Here is a 19,815-nt window from a genome sequence, read left to right as displayed (position 1 = left end):
GAAATATCTACACCGCTATCTGTATGAACATGGAAATATCTACACAGCTATCTGTTTGAACATGGAAATATCTACACCGCTATCTGCATGAAAATGGAGATATCTACACAGCTATCTGCATATACATGGAAATATTTACAAAGCTGTTTCTTTACACATGGAAATATCTACACCGCTGTCTCTATAAACATGGAAATATCTACACCGCCATCTGTATGAACATCGAAATATCTGCACCGCCATCTGTATGAACATATAAATATCTACACCGCCATCTGTATTAAGAAGGAGATATCTACACCGCTATCTGTATAAACATGAAAATATCTACACCGCTATCTGTATAAACATGGAAATATCTAAACCGCTATCTGTAGAAACATGGAAATATCTACACCGCTACCTGTATAAACATGGAAATATCAGCACCGCTATTGTATGAACATGGAAATATCTTCACCGCTATCTCTATGAACATGTAAATATCTACACCGCTATCTGTATGAACATGGAAATAGCTACACCGCTATCTGTATGAACATGGAAATATCTACAACACTATCTGTATGAACATGGAAATATCTACACCGCTGTCTGTATGAACATGGAAATATCTACACAGCTATCTGTATGAACATGGAAATATCTACACCGCTATCTGTATGAACATGGAAATATCTTCACCGCCATCTGAATGAACATGGATATATCTACACAGCCATCTGGATGAACATGGAAATATCTACACCGCTATCTGTATGAACATTGAAATATCTGCACCGCTAACTGTGTAAACATGCATACATCTTCACCTCTATCTATATAAACATGGAAATATCTACACCGCTATCTGTATAAACATGGGAATATCTAAACCGCTACCTGTATAAACATGGAAATATCAGCACCGCTATCTGTATGAACATGGAAATATCTACACAGCCATCTGGATGAACATGGAAATATCTACACCGCTATCTGTATGAACATGGAAATAGCTACACCGCAATCTATATGAACATGGAAATGTCTACACCGCTATCTGTATGAACATGGAAATATCTACACCGCTATCTGTATGATCACGGAAATATCTTCACCGCCATCTGTATGAACATGGATATAACTACACAGCCATCTGGATGAACATGGATATATCTACACCGCTATCTGTTTGAACATGGAAATATCTACTCCGCTATCTGCATGAAAATGGAAATATCTACACAGCTATCTGCATATACATGGAAATATCTACAAAGCTATTTCTTTACACATGGAAATAACTACACCGCTCTCTCTATTAACATGGAAATATCTACACCGCCATCTGTATGAACATGGAGATATCTTCACCGCCATCTGTATGAACATATAAATATCTGCACCGCCATCTGTATTAAGATGGAGATATCTACACCGCTATCTGTATAAACATGGAAATATCTACACCGCTATCTGTATAAACTTGGAAATATCTACACCGCTATCTGTATAAACATGGAAATATCTACACCGCTACCTGTATAAACATGGAAATATCAGCACCGCTATCTGTATGAACATGGAAATATCTACACAGCCATCTGGATGAACATGGAAATATCTACACCGCTATATGTATGAACATGGAAATAGATACACCGCTATCTGTATGAACATGGAAATATCTACACCACTATCTGTATGAACATGGAAATATCTACACCGCTATCTGTATGAACATGGAAATATCTTCACCGCCATCTGTATGAACATGGATATATCTACACAGCCATCTGGATGAACATGGAAATATCTACACCGCAATCTGTATGTACATGGAAATAGCTACACCGCTATCTGTGTAAACATGCATACATCTTCACCGCTATCTGTATAAACATGGAAATATCTCCACCGCTATCTGTATGAACATGGAAATATCTACACCGCTATCTGCATGAAAATGGAAATATCTACAGAGCTATCTGCATATACATGGAAATATCTACAAAGCTATTCCTTTACACATGGAAATAACTACACCGCTATCTCTATAAACATAGAAATATCTACACCGCCATCTGTATGAACATGGAAATATCTGCACCGCCATCTGCATGAACATATAAATATCTACACCACCATCTGTATTAAGATGGAGATATCCACACCGCTATCTGTATAAAAATGGAAATATCCACACCGCTATCAGTATAAACATGGAAATATCTACACCGCTATCTGTATGAACATGGAAATATCTACACCGCTACCTATATAAACATGGAAATATCAGCACCGCTATCTGTATGAACATGGAAATATCTACACAGCCTTCTGGATGAACATGGAAATATCTACACCGCTATCTGTATGAACATGGAAATATCTACACCGCTCTCTGTATGAACATGGAAATATCTACACCGCTATCTGTATGAATATGGAAATATCTACACCGCTATCTGTATGAACATGGAAATATCTACACCGCTATCTGTGGAAACATGCATACATCTTCACCGCTATCTGTATAAACATGCAAATATCTACACCGCTATCTGTATGAACATGGAAATATCTACACCGCTATCTGTTTGAACATGGAAATATCTACACCGCTATCTGCATGAAAATGGAGATAACTACACAGCTATCTGCATATACACGGAAATATCTACAAAGCTATTTCTTTACACATGGGAATAACTACACCGCTATCTCTATAAACATGGAAATATCTACACCGCCATCTGTATGAACATGGAAATATCTGCACCGCCATCCGAATGAACATATAAATATCTACACCGCCATCTGTCTTAAGATGGAGATATCTACACCGCTATCTGTATAAACATGGAAATATCTACACCGCTATCTGTATAAACATGGAAATATCTACACCGCTATCTGTATAAACGTGGAAATATCTACACCGCTACCTGTATAAACATGGAAATATCAGCACCGCTATCTGTATGAACATGGAAATATCTACACAGCTATCTGCATATACATGGAAATATCTACAAAGCTATTTCTTTACACATGGAAATAACTACACCGCTATCTCTATTAACATGGAAATATCTACACCGCCATCTGTATGAACATGGAGATATCTTCACCGCCATCTGTATGAACATATAAATATCTGCACCGCCATCTGTATTAAGATGGAGATATCTACACCGCTATCTGTATAAACATGGAAATATCTACACCGCTATCTGTATAAACATGGAAATATCTACACCGCTATCTGTATAAACATGGAAATATCTACACCGCTACCTGTATAAACATGGAAATATCAGCACCGCTATCTGTATGAACATGGAAATATCTACACAGCCATCTGGATGAACATGGAAATATCTACACCGCTATATGTATGAACATGGAAATAGATACACCGCTATCTGTATGAACATGGAAATATCTACACCACTATCTGTATGAACATGGAAATATCTACACAGCTATCTGTATGAACATGGAAATATCTTCACCGCCATCTGTATGAACATGGATATATCTACACAGCCATCTGGATGAACATGGAAATATCTACACCGCAATCTGTATGTACATGGAAATAGCTACACCGCTATCTGTGTAAACATGCATACATCTTCACCGCTATCTGTATAAACATGGAAATATCTCCACCGCTATCTGTATGAACAAGGAAATATCTACACCGCTATCTGCATGAAAATGGAAATATCTACAGAGCTATCTGCATATACATGGAAATATCTACAAAGCTATTCCTTTACACATGGAAATAACTACACCGCTATCTCTATAAACATAGAAATATCTACACCGCCATCTGTATGAACATGGAAATATCTGCACCGCCATCTGCATGAACATATAAATATCTACACCACCATCTGTATTAAGATGGAGATATCCACACCGCTATCTGTATAAACATGGAAATATCCACACCGCTATCTGTATAAACATGGAAATATCTACACCGCTATCTGTATGAACATGGAAATATCTACACCGCTACCTATATAAACATGGAAATATCAGCACCGCTATCTGTATGAACATGGAAATATCTACACAGCCTTCTGGATGAACATGGAAATATCTACACCGCTATCTGTATGAACATGGAAATATCTACACCGCTCTCTGTATGAACATGGAAATATCTACACCGCTATCTGTATGAATATGGAAATAACTACACCGCTATCTGTATGAACATGGAAATATCTACACCGCTATCTGTGGAAACATGCATACATCTTCACCGCTATCTGTATAAACATGCAAATATCTACACCGCTATCTGTATGAACATGGAAATATCTACACCGCTACCTGTTTGAACATGGAAATATCTACACCGCTATCTGCATGAAAATGGAAATAACTACACAGCTATCTGCATATACACGGAAATATCTACAAAGCTATTTCTTTACACATGGGAATAACTACACCGCTATCTCTATAAACATGGAAATATCTACACCGCCATCTGTATGAACATGGAAATATCTGCACCGCCATCCGAATGAACATATAAATATCTACACCGCCATCTGTATTAAGATGGAGATATCTACACCGCTATCTGTATAAACATGGAAATATCTACACCGCTATCTGTATAAACATGGAAATATCTACACCGCTATCTGTATAAACGTGGAAATATCTACACCGCTACCTGTATAAACATGGAAATATCAGCACCGCTATCTGTATGAACATGGAAATATCTACACAGCTATCTGCATATACATGGAAATATCTACAAAGCTATTTCTTTACACATGGAAATAACTACACCGCTATCTCTATTAACATGGAAATATCTACACCGCCATCTGTATGAACATGGAGATATCTTCACCGCCATCTGTATGAACATATAAATATCTGCACCGCCATCTGTATTAAGATGGAGATATCTACACCGCTATCTGTATAAACATGGAAATATCTACACCGCTATCTGTATAAACATGGAAATATCTACACCGCTATCTGTATAAACATGGAAATATCTACACCGCTACCTGTATAAACATGGAAATATCAGCACCGCTATCTGTATGAACATGGAAATATCTACACAGCCATCTGGATGAACATGGAAATATCTACACCGCTATATGTATGAACATGGAAATAGATACACCGCTATCTGTATGAACATGGAAATATCTACACCACTATCTGTATGAACATGGAAATATCTACACAGCTATCTGTATGAACATGGAAATATCTTCACCGCCATCTGTATGAACATGGATATATCTACACAGCCATCTGGATGAACATGGAAATATCTACACCGCAATCTGTATGTACATGGAAATAGCTACACCGCTATCTGTGTAAACATGCATACATCTTCACCGCTATCTGTATAAACATGGAAATATCTCCACCGCTATCTGTATGAACAAGGAAATATCTACACCGCTATCTGCATGAAAATGGAAATATCTACAGAGCTATCTGCATATACATGGAAATATCTACAAAGCTATTCCTTTACACATGGAAATAACTACACCGCTATCTCTATAAACATAGAAATATCTACACCGCCATCTGTATGAACATGGAAATATCTGCACCGCCATCTGCATGAACATATAAATATCTACACCACCATCTGTATTAAGATGGAGATATCCACACCGCTATCTGTATAAACATGGAAATATCCACACCGCTATCTGTATAAACATGGAAATATCTACACCGCTATCTGTATGAACATGGAAATATCTACACCGCTACCTATATAAACATGGAAATATCAGCACCGCTATCTGTATGAACATGGAAATATCTACACAGCCTTCTGGATGAACATGGAAATATCTACACCGCTATCTGTATGAACATGGAAATATCTACACCGCTATCTGTATGAACATGGAAATATCTACACCGCTATCTGTATGAACATGGAAATATCTACACCGCTATCTGTATGAACATGGAAATATCTACACCGCTATCTGTGCAAACATGCATACATCTTCACCGCTATCTGTATAAACATGCAAATAACTACACCGCTATCTGTATGAACATGGAAATATCTACACCGCTATCTGTTTGAACATGGAAATATCTACACCGCTATCTGCATGAAAATGGAAATAACTACACAGCAATCTGCATATACACGGAAATATCTACAAAGCTATTTCTTTACACATGGGAATAACTACACCGCTATCTCTATAAACATGGAAATATCTACACCGCCATCTGTATGAACATGGAAATATCTGCACCGCCATCCGAATGAACATATAAATATCTACACCGCCATCTGTATTAAGATGGAGATATCTACACCGCTATCTGTATAAACATGGAAATATCTACACCGCTATCTGTATAAACATGGAAATATCTACACCGCTATCTGTATAAACGTGGAAATATCTACACCGCTACCTGTATAAACATGGAAATATCAGCACCGCTATCTGTATGAACATGGAAATATCTACACAGCCATCTGGATGAACATGGAAATATCTACACCGCTATCTGTATGAACATTGAAATATCTACACCGCTATCTGTATGAACATGGAAATATCTACACCACTATCTGTATGAACATGGAAATATCTACACAGCTATCTGTATGAACATGGAAATATCTTCACCGCCATCTGTATGAACATGGATATATCTACACAGCCATCTGGATGAACATGGAAATATCTACACCGCAATCTGTATGTACATGGAAATAGCTACACCGCTATCTGTGTAAACATGCATACATCTTCACCGCTATCTGTATAAACATGGAAATATCTCCACCGCTATCTGTATGAACAAGGAAATATCTACACCGCTATCTGCATGAAAATGGAAATATCTACAGAGCTATCTGCATATACATGGAAATATCTACAAAGCTATTCCTTTACACATGGAAATAACTACACCGCTATCTCTATAAACATAGAAATATCTACACCGCCATCTGTATGAACATGGAAATATCTGCACCGCCATCTGCATGAACATATAAATATCTACACCACCATCTGTATTAAGATGGAGATATCCACACCGCTATCTGTATAAACATGGAAATATCCACACCGCTATCTGTATAAACATGGAAATATCTACACCGCTATCTGTATGAACATGGAAATATCTACACCGCTACCTATATAAACATGGAAATATCAGCACCGCTATCTGTATGAACATGGAAATATCTACACAGCCTTCTGGATGAACATGGAAATATCTACACCGCTATCTGTATGAACATGGAAATATCTACACCGCTATCTGTATGAACATGGAAATATCTACACCGCTATCTGTATGAACATGGAAATATCTACACCGCTATCTGTATGAACATGGAAATATCTACACCGCTATCTGTGCAAACATGCATACATCTTCACCGCTATCTGTATAAACATGCAAATAACTACACCGCTATCTGTATGAACATGGAAATATCTACACCGCTATCTGTTTGAACATGGAAATATCTACACCGCTATCTGCATGAAAATGGAAATAACTACACAGCAATCTGCATATACACGGAAATATCTACAAAGCTATTTCTTTACACATGGGAATAACTACACCGCTATCTCTATAAACATGGAAATATCTACACCGCCATCTGTATGAACATGGAAATATCTGCACCGCCATCCGAATGAACATATAAATATCTACACCGCCATCTGTATTAAGATGGAGATATCTACACCGCTATCTGTATAAACATGGAAATATCTACACCGCTATCTGTATAAACATGGAAATATCTACACCGCTATCTGTATAAACGTGGAAATATCTACACCGCTACCTGTATAAACATGGAAATATCAGCACCGCTATCTGTATGAACATGGAAATATCTACACAGCCTTCTGGAAGAAAATGGAAATATCTACACCGCTATCTGTATGAACATTGAAATATCTACACAGCTATCTGTATGAACATGGAAATATCTACACCACTATCTGTGCAAACATGCATACATCTTCACCGCTATCTGTATAAACATGGAAATATCTACACCGCTATCTGTATGAACATGGAAATATCTACACAGCTATCTGTTTGAACATGGAAATATCTACACCGCTATCTGCATGAAAATGGAAATATCTACACAGCTCTCTGCATGTACATGGAAATATCTACAAAGCTATTTCTTTTCACATGGAAATATCTACACCGCAATATCTATAAACATGGAAATATCTACACCGCCATCTGAATGAACATGGAAATATCTGCACCGCCATCTGTATGAACATATAAATATCTACACCGCCATCTGTATTAAGATGGAGATATCTACACCGCTATCTGTATAAACATGAAAATACCTACACCGTTATCTGTATAAACATGGAAATATCTACACCGCTATCTGTATAAACATGGAAATATCAACACCGCTACCTGAATAAACATAGAAATATCAGCACCGCTATCTGTATGAACATGGAAATATCTACACCGCTATCTCTATGAACATGGAAATATCTACACCGATATCCGTATGAAAATGGAAATATCTTCACCGCCATCTGTTTGAACATGGATATATCTACACAGCCATCTGGATGAACATGGAAATAACAGCACCGCTGTCTGTATGAACGTTGAAATATCTGCACCGCTAACTGTGTAAACATGCATACATCTTCACCTCTATCTATATAAACATGGAAATATCTACACCGCTATCTGTATAAACATGGGAATATCTAAACCGCTACCTGTATAAACATGGAAATATCAGCACCGCTATCTGTATGAACATGGAAATTTCTACACAGCCATCTGGATGAACATGGAAATATCTACACCGCTATCTGTATGAACATGGAAATAGCTACACCGCAATCTGTATGAACATGGAAATGTCTACACCGCTATCTGTATGAACATGGAAATATCTACACCGCTATCTGTATGATCACGGAAATATCTTCACCGCCATCTGTATGAACATGGATATAACTACACAGCCATCTGGATGAACATGGAAATATCTACACCGCTATCTGTTTGAACATGGAAATATCTACTCCGCTATCTGCATGAAAATGGAAATATCTACACAGCTATCTGCATATACATGGAAATATCTACAAAGCTATTTCTTTACACATGGAAATAACTACACCGCTATCTCTATTAACATGGAAATATCTACACCGCCATCTGTATGAACATGGAGATATCTTCACCGCCATCTGTATGAACATATAAATATCTGCACCGCCATCTGTATTAAGATGGAGATATCTACACCGCTATCTGTATAAACATGGAAATATCTACACCGCTATCTATATAAACATGGAAATATCAGCACCGCTATGTGTATGAACATGGAAATATCTACACAGCCTTCTGGATGAACATGGAAATATCTACACCGTTATCTGTATGAACATGGAAATATCTACACCGCTATCTGTACGAACATGGAAATATCTACACCACTATCTGTATGAACATGGAAATATCTACATCGCTATATGTATGAACATGGAAATATCTACACCGCTATCTGTGCAAACATGCATACATCTTCACCGCTATCTGTATAAACATGGAAATATCTACACCGCTATCTGTATGAACATGGAAATAACTACACCGCTATCTGTTTGAACATGGAAATATCTACACCGCTGTCTGCATGAAAATGGAAATATCTACACCGGTATCTGCATATACACGGAAATATCTACAAAGCTATTTCTTTACACATGGAAATAACTACACCGCTATCTCTATAAACATGGAAATATCTACACCACCATCTGTATGAACATGGAAATATCTGCACCGCCATCTGTATGAACATATAAATATCTACACCGCCATCTCTATTAAGATGGAGATATCTACACCGCTATCTGTAAAAACATGGAAATATCTACACCGCTATCTGTATAAACATGGAAATATCTACACCGCTACCTGTATAAACATGGAAATATCTACACCGCTACCTGTATAAACATGGAAATATCAGCACCGCTATCTGTATGAACATGGAAATATCTACACCGCTATCTGTATGAACATGGAAATATCTACACCGCTATCTGCATGAAAATGGAAATATCTACACAGCTATCTGCATATACATGGAAATATCTACAAAGCTATCTCTTTACAAATGGAAATAACTACACCGCTATCTCTATAAACATGGAAATATCTACACCACTATCTGTATAAACATGGAAATATCTACACCGCTATCTGTATAAACATGGAAATATCTACACCACTATCTGTATAAACATGGAAATATCTACACCGCTACCTGTACAAACATGGAAATATCAGCACCGCTATCTGTATGAACATGGAAATACCTACACTGCTATGTGTATGAACATGGAAATATCTACACCGATATCTGTATGAACATGGAAATATCTTCAATACCATCTGTATGAACATAGATATATCTACACAGCCATCTGGATGAACATGGAAATATCAGCACCGCTGTCTGTATGAACATGGAAATAGCTACACCGCTATCTGTATGAACATGGAAATATCTACACCGCTATCTGTATGAACATGGAAATATCTACACCGCTATCTGTATGAACATGGAAATATCTTCACCGCCATCTGTATGAACATGGATATATCTACACAGCCATCTGGATGAACACGGAAATATCTACACCGCTATCTGTATGAGCATGGAAATATCTACACCGCTATCTGTGTAAACATGTATACATTTTCACCACTATTTGTTTAAACATGGAAATATCTACACTGCTATCTGTATGAACATGGAACTATCTACACCGCTATCTGTTTGAACATGGAAATATCTACACCGCTATCTGCATGAAAATGGAAATATCTACAAAGCTATCTGCATATACATGGAAATATCTATACAGCTATCTCTTTACACATGGAAATAAGTACACCGCTATCTCTATAAACATGGAAATATCCACACCGCCATCTGTATGAACATGGAAATATCTGCACCGCCATCTGTATGATCATATAAATATCTACACCGCCATCTGTATTAAGATGGAGATATCTACTCCGCTATCTGCATAAACTTGGAAATATCTACACCGATATCTGTATAAACATGGAAATATCTACAACGCCATTTGTATGAACATGGAAATATCTTCACCGCCATCTGAATGAACATGGATATATCTACACAGCCATCTGGATGAACATGGAAATATCTACAAAGCTATTTCTTTACACATGGAAATATCTACACCGCAATCTATATAAACATGGAAATATCTACACCGCCATCTGAATGAACATGGAAATATCTGCACCGCCATCTGTATGAACATATAAATATCTACACCGCCATCAGTGTTAAGATGGAGATATCTACACCGCTATCTGTATAAACATGGAAATATCTACACCGCTATCTGTATAAACATGGAAATATCTACACCGCTATCTGTATAAACATGGAAATATCAACACCGCTACCTGAATAAACATGGAAATATTTGCACCGCTATCTGTATGAACATGGAAATATCTACACCGCTATCTCTATGAACATGGAAATATCTACACCGATATCTGTATGAACATGGAAATATCTTCACCCCCATCTGTATGAACATGGATATATCTACACAGCCATCTGGATGAAGATGGAAATAACAGCACCGCAGTCTGTAAGAACATGGAAATATCTACACCGCTATCTGTATGAACATGGAAATATCTACACCGCCATCTGTATGAACATGGAAATATCTTCACCACCATCTGTATGAACATGGACATATCTACACAGCCATCTGGATGAACATGGAAATATCTACACCGCTATCTGTATGAACATGGAAATAGCTACTCCGCTATCAGTATGAACATGGAAATGTCTACACCGCTATCTGTATGAACATGGAAATATCTACACCGCTATCTGCATGAACATGGAAATATCTTCACCGCCATCTGTATGAACATGGATATATCTACACAGCCATCTGGATGAACATGGAAATATCTACACCGCTATCTGTATGAACTTGGAAATATCTACACCGCTATCTGTGTTAACATGCATAAATCTTCACCGCTATCTGTATAAACATGGAAATATCTACACCGCTATCTGTATGAACATGGAAATATCTACACAGCTATCTGTTTGAACATGGAAATATCTACACCGCTATCTGCATGAAAATGGAGATATCTACACAGCTATCTGCATATACATGGAAATATTTACAAAGCTGTTTCTTTACACATGGAAATATCTACACCGCTGTCTCTATAAACATGGAAATATCTACACCGCCATCTGTATGAACATCGAAATATCTGCACCGCCATCTGTATGAACATATAAATATCTACACCGCCATCTGTATTAAGATGGAGATATCTACACCGCTATCTGTATAAACATGAAAATATCTACACCGCTATCTGTATAAACATGGAAATATCTACACCGCTATCTGTAGAAACATGGAAATATCTACACCGCTACCTGTATAAACATGGAAATATCAGCACCGCTATTGTATGAACATGGAAATATCTTCACCGCTATCTCTATGAACATGTAAATATCTACACCGCTATCTGTATGAACATGGAAATAGCTACACCGCTATCTGTATGAACATGGAAATATCTACAACACTATCTGTATGAACATGGAAATATCTACACCGCTGTCTGTATGAACATGGAAATATCTACACAGCTATCTGTATGAACATGGAAATATCTACACCGCTATCTGTATGAACATGGAAATATCTTCACCGCCATCTGAATGAACATGGATATATCTACACAGCCATCTGGATGAACATGGAAATATCTACACCGCTATCTGTATGAACATTGAAATATCTGCACCGCTAACTGTGTAAACATGCATACATCTTCACCTCTATCTATATAAACATGGAAATATCTACACCGCTATCTGTATAAACATGGGAATATCTAAACCGCTACCTGTATAAACATGGAAATATCAGCACCGCTATCTGTATGAACATGGAAATATCTACACAGCCATCTGGATGAACATGGAAATATCTACACCGCTATCTGTATGAACATGGAAATAGCTACACCGCAATCTATATGAACATGGAAATGTCTACACCGCTATCTGTATGAACATGGAAATATCTACACCGCTATCTGTATGATCACGGAAATATCTTCACCGCCATCTGTATGAACATGGATATAACTACACAGCCATCTGGATGAACATGGATATATCTACACCGCTATCTGTTTGAACATGGAAATATCTACTCCGCTATCTGCATGAAAATGGAAATATCTACACAGCTATCTGCATATACATGGAAATATCTACAAAGCTATTTCTTTACACATGGAAATAACTACACCGCTCTCTCTATTAACATGGAAATATCTACACCGCCATCTGTATGAACATGGAGATATCTTCACCGCCATCTGTATGAACATATAAATATCTGCACCGCCATCTGTATTAAGATGGAGATATCTACACCGCTATCTGTATAAACATGGAAATATCTACACCGCTATCTGTATAAACTTGGAAATATCTACACCGCTATCTGTATAAACATGGAAATATCTACACCGCTACCTGTATAAACATGGAAATATCAGCACCGCTATCTGTATGAACATGGAAATATCTACACAGCCATCTGGATGAACATGGAAATATCTACACCGCTATATGTATGAACATGGAAATAGATACACCGCTATCTGTATGAACATGGAAATATCTACACCACTATCTGTATGAACATGGAAATATCTACACCGCTATCTGTATGAACATGGAAATATCTTCACCGCCATCTGTATGAACATGGATATATCTACACAGCCATCTGGATGAACATGGAAATATCTACACCGCAATCTGTATGTACATGGAAATAGCTACACCGCTATCTGTGTAAACATGCATACATCTTCACCGCTATCTGTATAAACATGGAAATATCTCCACCGCTATCTGTATGAACATGGAAATATCTACACCGCTATCTGCATGAAAATGGAAATATCTACAGAGCTATCTGCATATACATGGAAATATCTACAAAGCTATTCCTTTACACATGGAAATAACTACACCGCTATCTCTATAAACATAGAAATATCTACACCGCCATCTGTATGAACATGGAAATATCTGCACCGCCATCTGCATGAACATATAAATATCTACACCACCATCTGTATTAAGATGGAGATATCCACACCGCTATCTGTATAAAAATGGAAATATCCACACCGCTATCTGTATAAACATGGCAATATCTACACCGCTATCTGTATGAACATGGAAATATCTACACCGCTACCTATATAAACATGGAAATATCAGCACCGCTATCTGTATGAACATGGAAATATCTACACAGCCTTCTGGATGAACATGGAAATATCTACACCGCTATCTGTATGAACATGGAAATATCTACACCGCTCTCTGTATGAACATGGAAATATCTACACCGCTATCTGTATGAATATGGAAATATCTACACTGCTATCTGTATGAACATGGAAATATCTACACCGCTATCTGTGGAAACATGCATACATCTTCACCGCTATCTGTATAAACATGCAAATATCTACACCGCTATCTGTATGAACATGGAAATATCTACACCGCTATCTGTTTGAACATGGAAATATCTACACCGCTATCGGCATGAAAATGGAAATAACTACACAGCTATCTGCATATACACGGAAATATCTACAAAGCTATTTCTTTACACATGGGAATAACTACACCGCTATCTCTATAAACATGGAAATATCTACACCGCCATCTGTATGAACATGGAAATATCTGCACCGCCATCCGAATGAACATATAAATATCTACACCGCCATCTGTCTTAAGATGGAGATATCTACACCGCTATCTGTATAAACATGGAAATATCTACACCGCTATCTGTATAAACATGGAAATATCTACACCGCTATCTGTATAAACGTGGAAATATCTACACCGCTACCTGTATAAACATGGAAATATCAGCACCGCTATCTGTATGAACATGGAAATATCTACACAGCTATCTGCATATACATGGAAATATCTACAAAGCTATTTCTTTACACATGGAAATAACTACACCGCTATCTCTATTAACATGGAAATATCTACACCGCCATCTGTATGAACATGGAGATATCTTCACCGCCATCTGTATGAACATATAAATATCTGCACCGCCATCTGTATTAAGATGGAGATATCTACACCGCTATCTGTATAAACATGGAAATATCTACACCGCTATCTGTATAAACATGGAAATATCTACACCGCTATCTGTATAAACATGGAAATATCTACACCGCTACCTGTATAAACATGGAAATATCAGCACCGCTATCTGTATGAACATGGAAATATCTACACAGCCATCTGGATGAACATGGAAATATCTACACCGCTATATGTATGAACATGGAAATAGATACACCGCTATCTGTATGAACATGGAAATATCTACACCACTATCTGTATGAACATGGAAATATCTACACAGCTATCTGTATGAACATGGAAATATCTTCACCGCCATCTGTATGAACATGGATATATCTACACAGCCATCTGGATGAACATGGAAATATCTACACCGCAATCTGTATGTACATGGAAATAGCTACACCGCTATCTGTGTAAACATGCATACATCTTCACCGCTATCTGTATAAACATGGAAATATCTCCACCGCTATCTGTATGAACAAGGAAATATCTACACCGCTATCTGCATGAAAATGGAAATATCTACAGAGCTATCTGCATATACATGGAAATATCTACAAAGCTATTCCTTTACACATGGAAATAACTACACCGCTATCTCTATAAACATAGAAATATCTACACCGCCATCTGTATGAACATGGAAATATCTGCACCGCCATCTGCATGAACATATAAATATCTACACCACCATCTGTATTAAGATGGAGATATCCACACCGCTATCTGTATAAACATGGAAATATCCACACCGCTATCTGTATAAACATGGAAATATCTACACCGCTATCTGTATGAACATGGAAATATCTACACCGCTACCTATATAAACATGGAAATATCAGCACCGCTATCTGTATGAACATGGAAATATCTACACAGCCTTCTGGATGAACATGGAAATATCTACACCGCTATCTGTATGAACATGGAAATATCTACACCGCTATCTGTATGAACATGGAAATATCTACACCGCTATCTGTATGAACATGGAAATATCTACACCGCTATCTGTATGAACATGGAAATATCTACACCGCTATCTGTGCAAACATGCATACATCTTCACCGCTATCTGTATAAACATGCAAATAACTACACCGCTATCTGTATGAACATGGAAATATCTACACCGCTATCTGTTTGAACATGGAAATATCTACACCGCTATCTGCATGAAAATGGAAATAACTACACAGCAATCTGCATATACACGGAAATATCTACAAAGCTATTTCTTTACACATGGGAATAACTACACCGCTATCTCTATAAACATGGAAATATCTACACCGCCATCTGTATGAACATGGAAATATCTGCACCGCCATCCGAATGAACATATAAATATCTACACCGCCATCTGTATTAAGATGGAGATATCTACACCGCTATCTGTATAAACATGGAAATATCTACACCGCTATCTGTATAAACATGGAAATATCTACACCGCTATCTGTATAAACGTGGAAATATCTACACCGCTACCTGTATAAACATGGAAATATCAGCACCGCTATCTGTATGAACATGGAAATATCTACACAGCCTTCTGGAAGAAAATGGAATTATCTACACCGCTATCTGTATGAACATTGAAATATCTACACCGCTATCTGTATGAACATGGAAATATCTACACCACTATCTGTGCAAACATGCATACATCTTCACCGCTATCTGTATAAACATGGAAATATCTACACCGCTATCTGTATGAACATGGAAATATCTACACAGCTATCTGTTTGAACTTGGAAATATCTACACCGCTATCTGCATGAAAATGGAAATATCTACACAGCTCTCTGCATGTACATGGAAATATCTACAAAGCTATTTCTTTTCACATGGAAATATCTACACCGCAATATCTATAAACATGGAAATATCTACACCGCCATCTGAATGAACATGGAAATATCTGCACCGCCATCTGTATGAACATATAAATATCTACACCGCCATCTGTATTAAGATGGAGATATCTACACCGCTATCTGTATAAACATGAAAATACCTACACCGTTATCTGTATAAACATGGAAATATCTACACCGCTATCTGTATAAACATGGAAATATCAACACCGCTACCTGAATAAACATAGAAATATCAGCACCGCTATCTGTATGAACATGGAAATATCTACACCGCTATCTCTATGAACATGGAAATATCTACACCGATATCTGTATGAAAATGGAAATATCTTCACCGCCATCTGTTTGAACATGGATATATCTACACAGCCATCTGGATGAACATGGAAATAACAGCACCGCTGTCTGTATGAACATTGAAATATCTGCACCGCTAACTGTGTAAACATGCATACATCTTCACCTCTATCTATATAAACATGGAAATATCTACACCGCTATCTGTATAAACATGGGAATATCTAAACCGCTACCTGTATAAACATGGAAATATCAGCACCGCTATCTGTATGAACATGGAAATATCTACACAGCCATCTGGATGAACATGGAAATATCTACACCGCTATCTGTATGAACATGGAAATAGCTACACCGCAATCTGTATGAACATGGAAATGTCTACACCGCTATCTGTATGAACATGGAAATATCTACACCGCTATCTGTATGATCACGGAAATATCTTCACCGCCATCTGTATGAACATGGATATAACTACACAGCCATCTGGATGAACATGGAAATATCTACACCGCTATCTGTTTGAACATGGAAATATCTACTCCGCTATCTGCATGAAAATGGAAATATCTACACAGCTATCTGCATATACATGGAAATGTCTACAAAGCTATTTCTTTACACATGGAAATAACTACACCGCTATCTCTATTAACATGGAAATATCTACACCGCCATCTGTATGAACATGGAGATATCTTCACCGCCATCTGTATAAACATATAAATATCTGCACCGCCATCTGTATTTAGATGGAGATATCTACACCGCTATCTGTATAAACATGGAAATATCTACACCGCTATCTGTATAAACATGGAAATATCTACACCGCTATCTGTATAAACATGGAAATATCTACACCGCTACCTGTATAAACATGGAAATATCAGCACCGCTATCTGTATGAACATGGAAATATCTACACAGCCATCTGGATGAACATGGAAATATCTACACCACTATATGTATGAACATGGAAATAGATACACCACTATCTGTATGAACATGGAAATATCTACACCACTATCTGTATGAACATGGAAATATCTATACCGCTATCTGTATGAACATGGAAATATCTTCACCGCCATCTGTATGAACATGGATATATCTACACAGCCATCTGGATGAACATTGAAATATCTACACCGCAATCTGTATGAACATGGAAATAGCTACACCGCTATCTGTGTAAACATGCATACATCTTCACCGCTATCTGTATAAACATGGAAATATCTCCACCGCTATCTGTATGAACATGGAAATATCTACACCGCTATCTGCATGAAAATGGAAATATCTACACAGCTCTCTGCATGTACATGGAAATATCTACAAAGCTATTTCTTTTCACATGGAAATATCTACACCGCAATATCTATAAACATGGAAATATCTACACCGCCATCTGAATGAACATGGAAATATCTGCACCGCCATCTGTATGAACATATAAATATCTACACCGCCATCTGTATTAAGATGGAGATATCTACACCGCTATCTGTATAAACATGAAAATACCTACACCGTTATCTGTATAAACATGGAAATATCTACACCGCTATCTGTATAAACATGGAAATATCAACTCCGCTACCTGAATAAACATAGAAATATCAGCACCGCTATCTGTTTGAACATGGAAATATCTACACCGCTATCTCTATGAACATGGAAATATCTACACCGATATCTGTATGAAAATGGAAATATCTTCACCGCCATCTGTTTGAACAAGGATATATCTACACAGCCATCTGGATGAACATGGAAATAACAGCACCGCTGTCTGTATGAACATGGAAATATCTACACCGCTATCTGAATGAACATGCATATATCTACACAGCCATCTGGATGAACATGGAAATATCTACACCGCTCTCTGTATGAACATGGAAATATCTACACCGCTATCTGTATGAACATGGAAATATCTGCACCGCTAACTGTGTAAACATGCATACATCTTCACCTCTATCTGTATAAACATGGAAATATCTACACCGCTACCTGTATAAACATGGAAATATCAGCACCGCTATCTGTATGAACATGGAAATATCTACACAGCCATCTGGATGAACATGGAAATATCTACACCACTATCTGTATGAACATGGAAATAGCTACACTGCTATCTGTATGAACATGGAAATATCTACACCGCTATCTGTGCAAACATGCATACATCTTCACCGCTATCTGTATAAACATGCAAATATCTACACCGCTATCTGTATGAACATGGAAATATCT

Source organism: Gorilla gorilla, chromosome 7, assembly GCF_029281585.2.
Source record: "Gorilla gorilla gorilla isolate KB3781 chromosome 7, NHGRI_mGorGor1-v2.1_pri, whole genome shotgun sequence".
Lineage (NCBI taxonomy): Eukaryota > Metazoa > Chordata > Mammalia > Primates > Hominidae > Gorilla > Gorilla gorilla.
The sequence above is the reverse complement of the archived record's forward strand: the minus strand, read 5'-3'. Positions refer to the sequence as shown.